Below are 17,815 nucleotides of genomic sequence, written 5' to 3'. Positions count from 1 at the left end.
GTTTTTTTTATGGCTCATCTGTATCCTAGGAATGTTAAGGGCTGCTAATTTGCCATGGACACAACTGTTTAGCTTAGCCATAGTACAATACTTTTATGTTCAGTTGTGGAGGGGTTCACTGCAGTGCATTGAACTGGTAATCACACTAGCATATTTGCAAGAGCTGTAACATATATGCATGTATTTTGTGAAGGTGTATGCAGTCTGCTATACAGGGGACAATAGTATGGTGGAGACGGGTGCACTGTGTTTTAGGTGAAGGTCCATCACATACACTGACATGTCACTTATCTCACAGGTGTATAGTACTGGCAACATTAACTGGACGTAGCTGCACTGCATGTTGTTAAGGGCATGTCTTGCCTGTGTCTGTTGTGGTCTGCTTGTATGTTGTGCATGCGATCAGTAATAAGGTGTGGTAAGTATAATGCAGTTGTGGCACCTCACCTGTTTGTCTGTGTGTGTGTGTGGATCAGCAGACATAACAGTTGAGGGTTTAATGTAGTCATGCTGTCTTCCTCCTCACAGGTGACTGTGAGGTTTGGTATGTGTGTCCCTCACAATCTGATGTCAATGTCTCATCGGACTCTGATGATGATAATGGCCATAGTGAGCAAAGGTGGGGTTGTTGGGGACTGAATCTGTCTCACTGGCTGATATCCAACATCCTCCCCTAATGTCCCCTCATGCAGTCAGTATGCCCACACATAGCCAGTCCCCTGCAGCCACAGATATTGGACTGTCAGATGGTAGTGGCATTGAACAGGATAGTGTGGTGACTATGGCATCTGCGATTGTAAACACTAGCCATAGCCAGAGATCTGGTGAGGTCCCACACAGGCAGATTGACAGGGGTGCTCGATGAAGGACTGCTGCCCATCCACCACCTGTTACAGGTGTCACATTACGAGTCACTCACTGCATGTTTCGGTCCATCATGGAGGCACAGACATGTTCTGAACGCAACACCAGACAGATGCTCAGGATCATGGATGCATCACTGTCTGGCATCCTTGACTCCATCCACAACTTTGGTGATGCCATGCATCATTGCACTGATGTAGTGGGCAGATGGTGGGGTGAGACAATGTCACTCCTTGACCGTACATTGTCTATGCTGGAACATGTGGTGGGAGTAGGGCGTTGAACATGTTGACATAGGTCAGCACCACCATCAGCTGAGAGTCCATGTGGTGGTGCACAGTCACACTCCATAGTGGCAGTACCACCAGCACTATAGAAGGAAGGGTGCTGTCCACACCACAATGTGTCAGGCTATGGGTATGTGGTCCTGGGTGATCTGATGAGGGACACGGTCTCAGCAGACACCAGTCACCATCAACAAGTAGTATCACATCTGCTCTGGACATGGTTGTACCAGTTCCACTCCTGGCAGAGCCAGTTCCCATGTTTGTGGCCAGAGACGGTGAACTGTACATTCTGCCATTTATGGTCCACAACTGTCCAACATATCCTCATGTAGGGCTAGCACATGGCTTGACTGTGTACAGACACACACTCACACATCACTGTCACATGCTGGCCACCAACAGACACACACACACACACACACACACACACACACACACACACACACACACACACACACACACACACACAGCTCCTCTTCATGGCCCAGCTAACCAGCACCTCTCCAGACACACACACATGATGTCAACTATGTGGCAGAGCTAGACCTTTGGCAATCCCACACCACACCCTGTGCATGTGATGATACCTGTGCCACATCCCTGTTATCCATACCATCAATACAGGGACATGCAAATTTGCATCTCATGCACAGGGTGACTATACTAGTGCAGCAGTGTTATGCCCTATAAGGTGCTGTCTGCTGGCATGTGTCATGAGTACACATAAACATATATGCACCTTTGTTCCATGGTGCTGCATTGGTGGTATCATTGCTGACTGACTGCTGTGCCCCAGACTTTTTTCTGTTTCTGTTCCAGGGATATGTGTGTCTATGCCGTGGAGACCTGGTGCCAATGCAGCACCTCAGGATGGCATGGGGCAACACAGAAATGTGTCTTCACCAAAGTATGTCTATACATGTGCATGGTTACCTAGCTGCGTATGTGTAGAACAGTGTGACAGGGATAATCGAGGCAGACAGCATAATCTTGCATGCATACCTGTGACACAGCATGCTACTCTTGATACATGTCACCTGGGAGTTCAGTAGGATGATAGGTTCATAGGATCATAGGAGGTTACTACAGTAATGGCCCTGAGGTCCTTACAAGCCTAGTCATTAGTTTATCCTCAACAAGAAACATCAGTTAGCACCTGTTGCCCCTGTCACTGAGGGACACAGGTGGGATCCCTGGGACAGATTTGTGGTTTCCCATCCACTCATCATAGTTGTGCTTGAAGAGGGTCAGTATTGTGCTCTGTTTGATGTGTATGGGAGTGTATTCCTTAGACTGGGCAGCCTCTGGAGCCAAACCTGTTTCTCCAGTAGGTTGTGTTTATGTCGCATATCAGATTCAGGCCTGTCATGCAGGTAATGTGCGAGGTGTTACGGTTATGGCTATGGGGCAGCTGTAGTAGGGTATAAACCAACATTGCCTTGTAAGCGTAACACAGCCCATCTTTGAGCAACCTGTCTGAAAATGAGTGAAGCACTACTGATTTGAGCCTGTCAGCATGGGACAGGTGTTGGAGGCCATGGATTACTTTTGTGAGGTATTTCCATGACCTTTCCAGTTGGTACAGATGTCTGGATAGGTACATACCACACGGGGCATTGTACTAAAATATTGGTGTACTAAATGAGGACTATAGAGAGGTAATGACCACCTTTTTCTGGATACAATCCCTTTACCTATAAGATGAACCATGTACAAGGTTTTTCTGACTACTGTTGCTACATGATGGTTGAATGCAAAATTGTTATCAACCTGAGTATCCAGGTCTTTCAACACAGGTTGGGTGTTTTGAAGTTTGCCACCGATGTGGCAAACAGTGTGTTTGCCAAATGGTATGATGATACAGTTTTTTGCATTTACCTTGAGGCCAGGACCTTGGCACTACTCTGTTGTTAATGTAAGATCCTCTTGCAGTACGTTAACATAATTTGGGGAGTCAATGACAGACAGCACCCAACTTACAGTTGTCCACAAACTTGGTCAGTACCCACAAATGTAGGTGGTGGTGGGTAGCATTCATGCCTAGATACATGTGGTTTATTTAGGGGCAGCAGCTACTCACAGGTCCTCAAAATGTATACATATTGCACACACATAGGCAAGACAGACTAGGGTTGCCACCTTATCAAATGCCCAATGTGGGACAGTTTTTGTAGTAACAGAGTTGGCAGGGCAAACCCTACCGACAGTGAGTGCAAAGGACAGAACTTCACTGTTTTTGCCAATATAACAGCTTATTTATGCAGCATTTGCCTAGATTATGCTATTTTCATAACATTTAGGTGTTTGTGATGTAAAATGACTGTTTTATTCAACTATTAGAAAAATGAAGTAAATGTTTGTTGTCTTACATTCTCAGGACATTTGTATTGTCTTAGATGTTTTCACAGGACACACCTGGCCAAACATGGGCTGTAACATGCACAGTGGGACAGGTTGTAGCCCTAACACAGTCACACTGCTGCAAGGGGATATCTGTATACACACACACACACACACACACACACACACACACACACACACACACACACACACACACACACACACACACACACACACACACACACACACACACACACAAACTGCACTTGTTAAGAGTAGAACCCCTTCCTGTCTAGTTGTACATACTATAATGCTACATATGTTTCACATGTGCCATGGTGCTTATGTGGTTTTGGAGTGTCTGCCATTGTTGTTCAGGTGGATGACATCTGTAGGCACTGTTATAACCATTACACACACACACACACACACACACACACACACACACACACACACACACACACACACATACAGGCTAGACAGCCACACTGCTGCAAGGGGATATACTTACACAAACACAGAGTTGCCATTTTTGAGAGTTGAACCCCTACCTCTATAGTTATATACACTACAGCATTACATGCATACTGCATATGCCAAGGAGCTATTGCATTTGGAGAGTATCTAACTGTGCTTCTAAAGTGGATGACATCTGTAGGCTCTGAATAGGTTGCCAGTGGGGGGGGTTCACTGGGTGGGGCAGGTCCTCAAAATGGTATAGCCATCACACATGCACACACACAAGACAGCCACACTTCTGCAAGGGATATGTTTGCACACACATACACTCACAGAATTACCAGTTTTGAGATAAGAACCTCTACCCATTTAGTTATATACACTTCAGCACTACATACGTATTGCATGCGCCAAGGAGCTATTGTGCTTGGACACTGTCTAGCTGTACTTCTAAGGTGGATGGCATCTGTAGGCTCTGAAAAAGTTGCCAGTAGGGGGTTCACAGGGTGGGACAAGCCCTCAAAATGCATACGCACACACATACACACACACACACACACACACACACACACACACACACACACACACACACACACACACACACACACACACACACACACACGCTCTCTCTCTCTCACAGAATTGCCAGTTTTGAGATTAGAACCCACACTTATCTTGTGATATATACTATAGTGTGATGTTACAGACCTTATGTGTTTGGAGAGTGTCTAACTGTGCTTCTAAGGTGGGTGACATCAGCAGGCCCTATAAAGTAAGCCAATTGGGGGGTTAACAGCTAGGCAAGCGAGTTAAACTATATTGGCATTGCACACACATAGGCAAGACAGACATGCTTCTGCAAGGAGATATACTTACACACACACACACTCACATAGTTGCTGTTGCAGGGATTAGAACCCCTACCCTTCTAATTGTATATACTAGCGCATTTTATACTTATCACATGCACCAGGGAGCTTATGTGCTTGGAGAGTGTCTAACTGTGCTTCTAAGGTGGATGACATCAGCAGGCCCTGTAAAGTCAGCCAATGCGGGGGTTAACAGGTAGGCATGGGGCCTTAAAATGTACTGGCATTGCACAAATTTAGGCAAGACAGACACACTGCTGTAAGATGATATACTTACACACATACACACTCACAGAGTTGCCGTTGTTGGGATTATAACCCCTACCCACCTAGTTGTATAGAATATAGTGCTACATACATATTGCATGCAACACGGAGCTTATATGTTTGGAGAGTGTCTGCCACTGCTATTGGGATGGATGGCATCAGCAGCTGTTGACAGGAGCACCACTGTTGTGGAGGACACTAGTCACACGGCCATAAAATAATTGACCACTGCACAGACATAGGCCATTTGGGCATGTGTATACTGCTGTATGTAGAATATCTACACACACACAAGGTGGCTGCTGTGAGATTAAAACCTCTACCTACCATTACCCACTACAGCTCACCATACTAGTTACATGCACCACTGTTTACAATTAGCGTATAAGTGGCTGCAGCACTGCATCACTCTATACCTGTGTGTGTGTATGTGTGTGTGTGTGTGTGTGTGTGTGTGTGTGTGTGTGTGTCTCCGTCTCTCCCCCTATTTCTCTCTCTTTCTCTCTCTATTTATACTATACATATATATATCCTATATAAATGTATCTATATCAAATGCTACAGACACACACACACACACACACACACATATATATATATATATATATATATATATATATATATATATCTTATATGTGCCATATACTGATAGATAAGGATAATCATGTCTGATGGGGATAGGGAGAGACAGCTAGGTATACACAGCTGTCTGTATGCACAGAGATATATTGACATCTCAGTCATAGGCAGATTGTAGGAGCATGCCCAGCGTGACTGTCAGTACTTACAAAGAGACTCCAGGCCAGACCTATCTATACTCCAGTCTGGGATTTTGTGTGCTACAGCCAATTGGCTGCTGCACCTGCTTAAACAGTCCAGCACCTCCCTAATATAATGCTCATGGGATTCCCCAGCTGTGTGCTGGCCATAATATCTGACTCATAACTAGGGTGTGTACAGATTGTGTTAGACTGAACAGGGTTTTGCATCATATGTCTGGTATGTTGTAGATAGCAACATGATTTAATGTACCTCAGTGGCAGATCATTATAGAGTAACATGAGGAACTGCTGACAGACATTTGAGTCACTGATTCCATACACAGCAGGGAACCCATGCTACTGCATGACCTGTTCTACCCTGCACTTTCTACATTTATCTGGCCAGTAGTTCATCCTTCTCCTTATATGTGGGCCTTTGTCCCGCTCCATTTCCTGGCTTTGCCCACAGTTGCTGCTCTATGTAGTTGTAGGTATGCTGTGACTGGGTACAGTATATAACACCACATACAGGGTTATAGACTTCACACCTCTGACTGCACCTGTTTTGCAGGATGTCCAGCATTGCACCCAATATGTCTGCTCTTGTCCTCAGACAGTTTGTATTGTATTAGTATTAGACTGCAGCATGGTGCCCATGCCTGTCAACCTCTTAGAGCAAGAAATCTGGACAAAGCCATATACTGTATAAAAGTGGGACACAGGCCCAAACATAGGGACAATTTGTTAATATTGCTCTTACAAACCTAGCCAGTTGGTAGAATAACAGGCTTTGTATTAGCATGAATTTTCTGAAGGGTATGAATTCTGCATCTCAAATATCCGTCATTATTTTCTAATGTCAACGTTTATTGATTTGCCACTAGTTTGCTAGAAAACTGCAATGTTACAAACTACGGACCAGAAATAGGAGGCAAAAATGTGGACATTCTGTGAAACTCTGTACATTTGAGAGTTATGATGGTGCCTGCTGACTTGTTGCAAGTACTGACACAGTTACATGATGGTCTGTATATTCTGCTGCTACTCTCACTTGTTGCAATCCGCTGTTCTACTAGCCACCATCTAGGTTACTCAGAGCTGTATACTGTCCATATCTGTGGCCCCATGTTCCTCCATTGTCTCTGGTTTTGTCCAACTTTCTTGAAGTAACAAATAGTGACATATGGGCAATCTGTAGAACTTCTACCATAGATGTAGCTAACATGCAAAATAGTAGGTGCAGCCAATCTTGAACCATGAACACCATCAACCATGGTAATGCATTTAGCCCACTAAGCCATAACAGCCACCAGAGTTTAATCCTGACACTGTCAACCAAAGACATACACAGCCCATTGACCCCTGCATATTGTGGAAATGAAACATGTCACCAGGTTGATTGGGACAGCCCTGGGATTGTGTGGTCTGCTGCTATTATGTTGCAAACATAATCTGCAGTTGTATGAGAACACGGGTGTGCTGGGGGTGGGGACTCTAGCATTGACAGTCATGCATCTGTTCTATTACCCTGCTGTTCATTTTCCCTCACATAGTGTAGTGGGTTTTGCTGCCTTGGGGCCTACTGCATATTTATGGGGCAGCTAGTATTGGGAAGAGAGTTCCTGTTGTCCCACATAGCTGTCAGTTTTCTGCAGGTATCCCAGTAGCCCACTCTATTCCCTTGCACACATGTCAGGTCTATACATATGTTACCATAGTCTAGTACCCCATACATTTGTTGTAAAGAAGAGTGACTTACTTTGTGCCTGCAGCAGCTGAGATAACAGTACTTCAAGGCTAACTCTGTCAAATGCAGACAGTATACAGCCAATACATGGTAAAGTACAGGTTGCGTGGTGTGGCCGGCATCCTTTTTAGTATGCATGTGAGTTGGAGTGAGGTGTCAGTCCCTAGCTCCCTAAGATGTCAGTGCATGTGTTGTGTGTTGCTTCTTTGCCAAGGCCAGGGCATATTGGGCATGCCTATGTCTGCCTACAGGGACAGGCTCAGGGGGTTCCTCCTCCAAGTCCCCCTGTAGCTGTGGGGACCTTGGCACTGGTGGGGGGCTGTGTGTCCCTTCCCTGTGATATTCCTGCCACAGCTGTTTCCACAGGATCATATTGTGTAGCATGGCACATACTGTGAATATGTGTGCACATGTGACTGGAGACAACTGCAGGGCTCCGCCCGATATGTCGAGGCAGCAGAACCGTGACTTGGGAAGTCCAAACACATGCTCTGTGATCTTCCTAGTTTGTGCATGTGCCTCATTATGGCATTCTTCAGTCAGTGCGTGTGCATTTCTGATGGGTGTCATAATCCATGTTTCCAGTGCATAGCCAGCATCCCCCAGTAAATGGCCATATGGGATGTCCCCCTGGCAAATGTCTGGTACAGCTGTGATGCATGCCAGATGTGGAAGTCTTGCTAACTGCCAGGGCTGCCAGCACACACATTCATGATAATTCCCTGGGCATTGCACATGACCTGGCAGTTGATGGACTGATACCCCTTGCGGTTGATATAGACTCTACCCTCTTCACCGGGTGGTGCTGTGATGTGCACATGAGTGCAATCTATGGCACCCAGTACCTCAGAGTAGTGTGCTACATGGTGGAAGAGACACATATTGCTGTCCCCCTCTTCAGGGATGTGGGGTAAATAAATGTGCTCAATGGCATGTGCTTGCATGGCATCCAGGAAGTGGTGGTGTACCCTGGATGCAGATGCCTGTGAGACCTTCATTATGTCCCCAGTAAGTCTTTGAAAAGTACCTGTAGCTAATATTCTAAGGGCTACACATACCTTTGTTTCCACTAGGATGGTTTCCCCCTCTGTTGGATCTGGGTCCAAGTTGAGGGCATGCCCCTGTCCACCCTGTAGTGCTCTACAATCTCCAGCTCATGTAGCCCTGGAAGGTTACCCTGGGCCTGAACACTCTTCTCCTTCTCAGTCTGGGCCTATTGTAAGCATCAGCATCAGCACTGACCTCAGCCTCTAGCACATACAGATGTAGCAGAGCAGCGGCAGCCCCTATCATTTTGTCAGTTAAAATTCCCAAGTGTCTGCGTCAATAGTGCAGAGTATGTGGGAAAAATCAGATTGGAGGGTGTATGTATACTTTGTAGTGGTATGCTGCAGATACAGCCTGTGTGATTGGCTCACTATGATGCATTCCACCTGACAGGTATATCACTGGGGATTTGAATGGGCCAGTGTCTGTTGAACAGGCCTTATCAGTCATTTCTACATAATTGGCCTCTCCTGGCTATTTCCTTTATTATTTTTTTTTAATTCTTTCACTGGTAGGCACTGCATGGTGTGCAAACCTGCAGCACTAGTATAAACAGTGCTCAGCAGTCAAGACACACTCCCATGCACAGGCACACTCAGCATAGCTTAAACTAGCTAAAACATGCACCGCTGGGATAAACGCAGTTTAGCAGCACAGGACTCACACCCCTGCTTAGCTGTGCTTAGCTCTGCGCAAACAGGTGCCACTGAGCTCCAATCCACTTAAACATAGAGTGACACACCCCCTTTTGATGTCAGCTACTTCTACTAACACCAACACTGTTCTGGCCCTACACAGGTTTTATCTGCGGACATGGTGGCCCAGTTTTGCTATTCAGTAACCCCAGCTCATTTGCATACAGATCCTTGCATATACCCTGGGTACTTCACTATTCCAGGGACTGACTCCTTAGCAACCACTGACACCTGCCATTGTACACTCTGCATGCAGGGCATTATACTACATTATTTTTGCAAATGTCTTATTTTCCATTTTACAACATTTTAATATATATTTTTTTGCAAAACGGCATGTTTACACATTGCTGCGTGCAGTGCAAACATAATATGTGTATTAAAAATATATATTATTTTATAGTAATTTGCTTTGATTTTTGGACTCACAGGGCATAGGTTTAGGCATTTCCATGCCTGTGTTCCAATATGCAACCTTCCTTTTGGCCTTTTACAGCCCCTGTTTAATTTTTACATTTCTGTACACAATTATTTTCCGTGTACATTTCTGACACCTACACATGTACCTTTCTGTTTACTGGATCACAAATCACCCTCATTTGCATGAATTTCACCTGCTTGTGAGGGGATTTGCATTCCATAGACACTTCCATGTCCGCACGCTCGTGTACGCCCCTCTGCACTGTTTACTGGATTGCTTGGCTGCCATTTTCCGTGTTGGGGCCATGACACTATGCCTACACAGAAAAATCACTCTGTGTAGGCTTTATTGAATTCCCACCTATGACTTTACACTTTTTTATGCTAAAGGACAAACTAATGTCCCTAGCCCATAAAGTGACTAAACTTAGATATTCATTTAACCCATATATATCTAAATATTTTTGCAGTAAAAAAACAATCTTACAGTCATCAGCATATATTACTCTACAATAATTATTTTTCTTGGGAAAAGTAGATGGCACCAAATTGAATAAGGCTGGGTCCAACATAGATCCCTGAGGCACACCAGCCCTTAGATCTAAGCAGTTTGAATGGACACTGAACCTTAAAACACTGTTTTCTACCCATTTGACAGTTTCCAATCCACCTTGTGGTGTAACTGTTTATTTTATGATCATGTAAACACTATGATAGATGCATGTGATAAACAGTCAAAAGCCTTTGAAATGTCTAAGAAAATTGCACCTGGACAGAAACCCAAGTCCAAAGCTTCTGTTATATTGGTCTACAGTTCTGTAACTGGTTTCTATCTCCTTTCTTGTAAACAGGTGATACACATAAACATTTCCAGTATTCAGGAACTCTCCTATGTTCCAATAGTTTGTTAAATACCAAAGTTAGTCTGGGTAATATAGTACTCTGCATAGTAAATAATACGTCTGTAGGTATCAAATCCAGACCCGGAGATGGCATATCCTTTATCTTTAAAAAAACATCTGTTATTACAGGTTTTAGCTATATTCAGACAACAACCTGTCACTGAAGTATATTGCAGATCAGTCAGTATTATCTTTCCAATACTAGTATAGAAAGAATTGAACTCATTTGCTATCCTACATAGGTCTCTGACCATTTCATTATTCATTATTAGATATTACATTGTCTCTCCTACTGGAATTGTTTATTTATTTATAAAATTCCTTTTTTATTTTCACATTCACATTTATGTATTTATAAAATTCCTTTTTTATTTTCACATTCACAAACCACCAATTTTCATAATTGGCTTTTACATCTCTGATTTAATTTTTAAGACCCTCCTATTCTTGTTAAATGTTTTCTTATTAATATTAGTTGGATGTCTCTTAAATGTTTTGTAACTTTTCTTTTTTTTCTCCTGTATTGCTTAACCAAGGTCTTATTCCAACAATATTGAAGAGTTACCTTATCAGTCTTCCTTTTTATTGGCCAGTGAGTACATGCTTACAAATGTTGTTCAGTAATTTTGTATCCATAACAACTGTCAGCATTCTGAACATGAGTTGTCCAATCAGCATTCATTAACTGCAAAGGTACGTTATGAATAACATGATTGTTATATTCATATTTAAATGATAAAGAGGGAGAGTTAACAACTGAGCCAATCATAAACGATACAGAGCAGTGGTCTGAAGATCCCAACAGGGGAAGCGTTTTTAAGGAGACTACTATTTCTGGTATGTTAGTAGGAACAAGATCCAATAAACTATTTTCCCTAGTATTAAGCTTTACTAATTTGGCCTACCCATGAAATAGTAAAATATTAATAAATTCCCAGTCCAATTGTGCATTACTACTTAACATATTCCAGTTTTAATTCTATGATAGTCTAATTCCTCAGTAAGTATTATTTCCCCTTTCATGTCTAACCAAGTGTCCAAGTTCTTTAACTATCTCCAATAAAAACTACTATCCATGCTTGGAGGGCAATATGTGAGGACAAATACAAGATTTGCAGAATTCTCATGATAAATCTGAACAGTTAAATTTTCATACACCTGGTCGATCTTAATAAGACAATAAGTTATAGATTTATGGACCCAAAGTACAATGCCCCCTCTTCATATTTTCTCTTATACATTCATACTTAACAAAGCTGGTGGAATAAGACCTTGGTTAAAATAAAAGATCTTTCAGAGGTGGGAAAACCATCTGCTTGAGGCATCAGACCTCACAGCTCTCCTAGACAGTCTGTTATTCAAGAAATAATCCACAGTCGGGGAGTGGATTATAACAGGATTTACTCTGGACTGCCTAGGTTTACTACTGAGATCAAAGACCAAAAAAACAAAACATATATTCTAGCTAGGAGGAGTAAATCAAACCTTGACTCATGTCCTCATACTAAATATTATTATGATTATGATATGGTGTATATGTTGTGGTGACTTATGTTTTTGGAGACTATGTGTTACCAAAAATAGCCCAAAGTTTCACCTTATTAATAAAGTTTAGTTGACATATGACTGTGTTTCTACTATTATGTATAATGGAGTTACTCTCATTCTTAATCATGTTATAAAACAAAAGTATGCTGCCCATGAGCAAAATTAGTTCAAGTCATTAATATTACATGATGAACATAGGATCACAGAATCATAGGAAGTTACTAGACTATTGGCCCTGAGCCTTTATAAGCCTAGCCAAGAGTTTAACCCATGTTTAGACAAGTCAGCACTCAAACTCAATGTCCCTGTCCAGCAGGAACAAGGGTTGAATCTCAGTGTATTTCCTGTTTTCCATCCAGTTATCAGGTTGCTGTTAAAAAGGGGATAAAGAGGTATTCTGCTTGATGTGGAGAGGGAGTCTATTCCACAGATAAGGGAGGATCTGCGACACAAATCTGTCCTACCAACAAGTCCTATTGATGTCACAGACCAGGTTGAGGCCATGCGTGTGGGTTACTCGAGTGCAGCTTGACTTGAGGATATGCAGCAGTCCCTTCAAGGCAGGGTCCAAGATCACCTTGTATGCCAGACATAGGTCACCTCTGAGGAGTCTGTATGAAACTGAGTAGAGGGATAGGGCTTTTAGACTATCTGTGTATGATAGATGATTGACGCCCTGGATTCTGCTGGTGAGGAACCTCTGTGGTCTCTCCAGCTGCTGCATGTGCTTTTTGAGACACATGCAGAAAGGGACATTGTACTCAATAATGGGCCTTATAAGGGAAGAATACAGGGATGTTATAACCTCCTTGTCCCTGGATGAGATACCCTTACTTATGAGGTGGGCCATATAAAAAGCTTTCGGTACAACAGAAGCAACGTGGTAGTCAAAAGTCAGGTTGCTACCAACTTGGGTGCCCAAATCCCTCATGACTGATTGAGTGCTTAGGACATTGTTATTAATGTGATAATTTGTGGGGACATAACTCTCCCCAAAGGGGATGATGATGCAATTTTTGGTATTCAGCTTGAGGTCATGTTCCTGGCACCAGTCATTTGTTTGGGTGAGACCCTCTTGGAGGATGTCTACATCAATAGAGGACTTGATGACAGTGCCCAGCTTGCAGTCATCTGCAAACTTGGTCAGCCATAGTCCACTGTTTTTGGCCTGCACATCAGAAAAGTATATCCCAAATAAAAGAGGCCCCAAGACCAAACCCTGGGGTACGCAGTTTGCTACAGGTCTACTGCTAGAGGTGGCTTCCCTTATTTTGACTAGGTGGGATCTATCAGTGAGCCAGTTTGCTACCCATGTAGTAACATACAGATTAATGCCTAGTCGAGAGAGTTTATCTGTTATGCCCGAGTGGGGAATAGTGCCAAAGGCTTTGGTCAGGTCAATGTAGGTGGTGTGCACTGTCTTCTCCTCGTCCATGGCTGTGGTGACTGTCTCAAAAAAGTCGACCAAATTTAACAGACATGACCGCCCCTTGATGAAGCCAAACTGTGTGGGATTGAGTGTTTCGAGGTTGCCAATGTCCTTGTTAATGAGGTTAATGATAATCCATTCCATGGCCTTGCAGATCAAGCTAGTTAGGCTGATGGGTCTATAATTTCCTGGATTGGTGGACACTTCACCTTTATGCAAAGGGGTTACAGTGGCTGTCCTCCTCTTAGCTGGGTTGCAGCCAGTGCTCAGGTTTTGGTTGAATGGGCCACATAATGGTGCTGCAGGTTCCTGCTTGAGTTCACGCAGGATACAGCCTGGGGTGTTGTTGGGTCCCATGGAGGCTGTATTTTTGCCTTTGAGAGAGCAGTGAGGACCTGTTCCCTAGATATAAGGGGGAGGGGGCAAGCACTGGTGATGTCCTGATTTACTGATGAGGGTAACAGAGGGGTGAAGTTTTTGCCGAATCTGTCAGCCAGCAAGTTTGCTATATCTGCGGAATTTATATATGTAGTGTCCTTGACCACTAGTTCTGAACATATCTGGCTGCTTCATTTGAGGTTGCAGACATATGTGAAGAAGGCCTCATGATCGTCTCTAGTAGATGTGGCCAATTTGGACTCGAAGTTTGTTTTGGAGGATTTCACTAGTGCTCTCATTTGTTTGCTCAGGCTAAGGAGAGATTGCTTCCAATTGGGCACCTGCTCCATCTTGGTCCTGGACAACAATTTTTTTCCTTTTGTTATAGAGTTTATTTATTGCAGATGTCCACTTGACAGGTTTACTCTTCCTTGTGGATGACTTAGTCCTGACGGGTATTCCTGATTCCATGCATCTATATAAATGCTTGTATAGTGCTTTGATGTAGTTTTGGATATTGATGCCAGTTTCTACAGAGGGGGATAGATCTGTGAAGCTGTTTATACCATCCCTGAGGAGGCTGTAATCAGCTTTGGAGAAGTTTTTTTGTTTGACCCTAGCTAGAAGGGGGGTCGGGGAGATGGTGACTTTGAAAGTGATGCTTTATGGTCGGATCTTACCAGGGAGGATGATACTGTAGGGATGCTGCAGTGGCTACTCATGTTGGTTAATACTAAGTCCAAGATATTTTCACCTCTTGTGAAGGTATTGACTAGCTGTTCCAAGGCATTTGCATTGACAACATTGAGGAATCTCTGGGCATTTGTGTTCTGGCATGAGTAGTTCTTCCAATCTATGTTTCGCTAGTTAATTCACCCGGGATCAGGGTAAAGGGTTGAATCTTTATAAATTTAAAGAGGTCCAGATAGGTGGATTGGGGATCTTGAGTCAGGTTTGGGGGTTGGTAACTAGCTATGATTTGAATAAGGGGTCTTGTCAATGGTTAATTGCGCTTGGAGTATCTCCTGTACATCATACTGTTTGACCAGCCTGGAGGTGTGTATGTCTTTAATATATATTAAAACTCCACCTCCTTTGGCTTTACTGCCCATGGTTTGGGGTCTGAATGTATGATAGGATGAGTAACCAGGTAAGGCTGGGGTGCTCTCTCAGCTTTGGAACAGGTTTCTGTGACTGCGCAAATGTCAGCATTTTCTAGGGTTAAGAATGTTTGCAATGAGTGCAGTTTCATGCTTGGAGTCGTGTTTAGCAGTATGACCTTTAAATTGCTTTTTGTTGAAAATTTTATGTTGGTAGTTTTAACCTCATCACTTTTTCTAAAAAAGGTACTATGGGGAAGGCAAGATCCTTTGCCAGAAGCCTAAAGCTCAAGTAAGGCAGATGTAGGCCATCTCTGGCAAAGCATCTTGATCTGCCGATCATATCTTCCCAGGCTGTCAGGTACTGGGTCCCCGTGGAATGACACCAGAAACTAAGCCAATTGTTAAAGTCAATCTTTTTCTATTTGTATTGAGGCATCATTCTGGGTGATGGTAGAATGCTGTTTAAGGCTAGGGACATACCTGCCTGGGACACATATTCAGCAACCTCAATCATGTCTCTCTTCATATAGTCCAGGGACTTACATCTCAAGTCATTCACTCCAACATGGACTATGACAGAGTCATAACAGTACCTGTTGTTGAGAGACTTGAGTGCGTATGTAATATGGGGGATTCTGGCCCCTGACAAGCAACTAACTATGGCATCCTCCTTGTCCAGCCTGGTGAGAGGCACATCTGTGTGTCTCACAATGGAGTCTCCTATGACTAATATGTTGGGTTTATGGTTAAGCCTTAGTGGCTGTGAGACACAGGTGTATGGACTATGAGTGGTATATGGTGTGGAGGGCTGTAGAGATTGAGTGTGTTTTTGCCTTAGAGGTCTCCTTTGTTTGGGTATGTTTTTGTTGAGGACCTCTGTATATGTGGATGTGTGTTGTGTAGGTGTGGGTGGTGTTTCAGATGTAGTGATTGTGTTGACAATCTTCTCAGTGCCAGATATACTGGCTTGTAAGGGAGAAAGCACAGACTCTAGATTCCTAATGTAACTGCATTTCTCACAAATTGTGTTTCTAGGTGGTAGTAGTAGATGGTTGTCTGTGTACATGAAGCAGTTGCTACACTGTTTCAGGATGCCCATATCAACCAGATTGGCAGGAGAAACTGTAGGAAATTGTCCATCGATATTTGTCAGAATCTGAGGGAGAAAGGCCAGGGAGAGCTAAGGGGTAAGCCTAAAGCCCAAGTACTTAAACCAAAACTAAAAGACTTAGAATAACACAATTTAAACAGGCTATAAACAAGCAATAATAAATGCAACAGAAAAGATGCAATTGAACACTTTAGAGAAAAAGCAGCAAGTAGCAGAAAAAGCAAGATGAAGTAACAGAGTAGGAGATGGAAACACAAATACAGTTAAAGCAGCTGAAAAAAGTGTTTTTTTAAGTAAAGTGGAAATATCAATGATAGTTGGCAAAGAATATTAAATTAGTGAGTTGCTGCATCTGTGGTACAGGGTTTGATTCTATCAGCCCTCAACTGCTTTCTGTATGATCTTGAACAAGTCACTTTATTAGACATGGCTCCCAGGTCACCTCCAAAAAGGTATTGTGGGGCTACCTGTTTAACAAATGGGTACTATGATTATTGTTATGCTTATTAACGTGTAAGTACACAGGATCTCTGCAGGACCACAGCAGCAACTTTCCAATAATTTACAGCTTGATCTGTTTTCCACTTTTGAGGGATATATCTGCAACTAATAATAATAATTTTTATATATATATATATATATATATATATATATATATATATATATATATATATATATATATATATATATATTGTGGGGGCTAAAACTGTGTTGTGCATCTGAAAGCAGTTTCCTATTAGCTGTGTGACTGTTTTGTTTCTTGCATTACCAATGAGAAGAAGAAAAAATGGGAAGGGAAAGCATTTTAAAGAGAATTTGATATAAATATTACGCACAGTGAAAGCTGTCTTTTATTGCCTTTGTGCTATATAACTTAATGGCATTAAAGTTCCAGCAAGAGTTGTAACAGGATAATGTCCCCACCACAAAAATACATTTGCTTTATTAACTACTCTAAAATTTGTAATTGTGTGGACTATAAAAATCTGTGCCATGTTCTTAAAGAAATGGGTATACCAAGTCAGCTTGTTTGCTTTCATAGAAATCTGTATATAGAACAAGTAGCTACAATTAAAAACAGACATGGCAACAGTTAAAAACAGACATGGAAAAACTTATAGACTCAGACTGGAAAGGAGTGTAACAAGACTGTATATTGTCGCCCAACTTACTTAAGTTAAATGCTGAATACATTATGCAAAATGACTGGTTAAATAAATCAGATTCAGAATTGTCAGAAGAAATATTAATAACTTCTGATTTACAGATTATACAATTCTGATGGCTGAAAGTGATGAAGAGCTGAACAATCTGAAAATGAAGGTGAACACTGAAAGTACAAAATCTGGCTTGCTGGTTAACATGAGAAAGTCAAAATTACGTCACCTGTGTGTATCAGGCATTTGTAAATGGAAAGGGAAGAAGTAGACACAGTGGCAGTTTTTATTTTTCTGTGATCAAAGATCTCTGCAGATGATGACAGCAACCCTGAAATTAAAAGAAAATTCTTAGAAGAAAAATCTATCAAATCTGGATATGATTTTTCAGCAGCAAAGATGTCACACTGTTGATAAAGATCAACATAGTC

The 17,815-nt window shown here is 42.5% G+C and overlaps 1 protein-coding gene across 2 annotated transcripts in view; it reads right to left on the bottom strand.

Moving 5' to 3' along the window:
- Window positions 1-17,815, bottom strand: part of LOC122808873 (toll-like receptor 2) — a 90,338-nt gene that overhangs the window by 32,183 nt on the left and 40,340 nt on the right. The window contains exon 2 of one of the 2 annotated variants that reach the window (XM_044079976.1): window positions 17,614-17,715. The exons of the other annotated variant lie outside the window; for it this stretch is intronic. The gene's annotated coding sequence lies outside the window, so the exon portion shown is untranslated. The remainder of the gene's footprint in view (window positions 1-17,613; window positions 17,716-17,815) is intronic. 2 annotated transcript variants of the gene reach the window in all.

This window comes from Protopterus annectens, chromosome 8.part0 (assembly GCF_019279795.1).
Source record: "Protopterus annectens isolate FY-2018-M chromosome 8.part0, PAN1.0, whole genome shotgun sequence".
NCBI classification, from domain to species: Eukaryota; Metazoa; Chordata; order Ceratodontiformes; family Protopteridae; genus Protopterus; species Protopterus annectens.
Note: the sequence above shows the minus strand (reverse complement) of the source record. Positions and strands in the feature narration are given on the sequence as shown.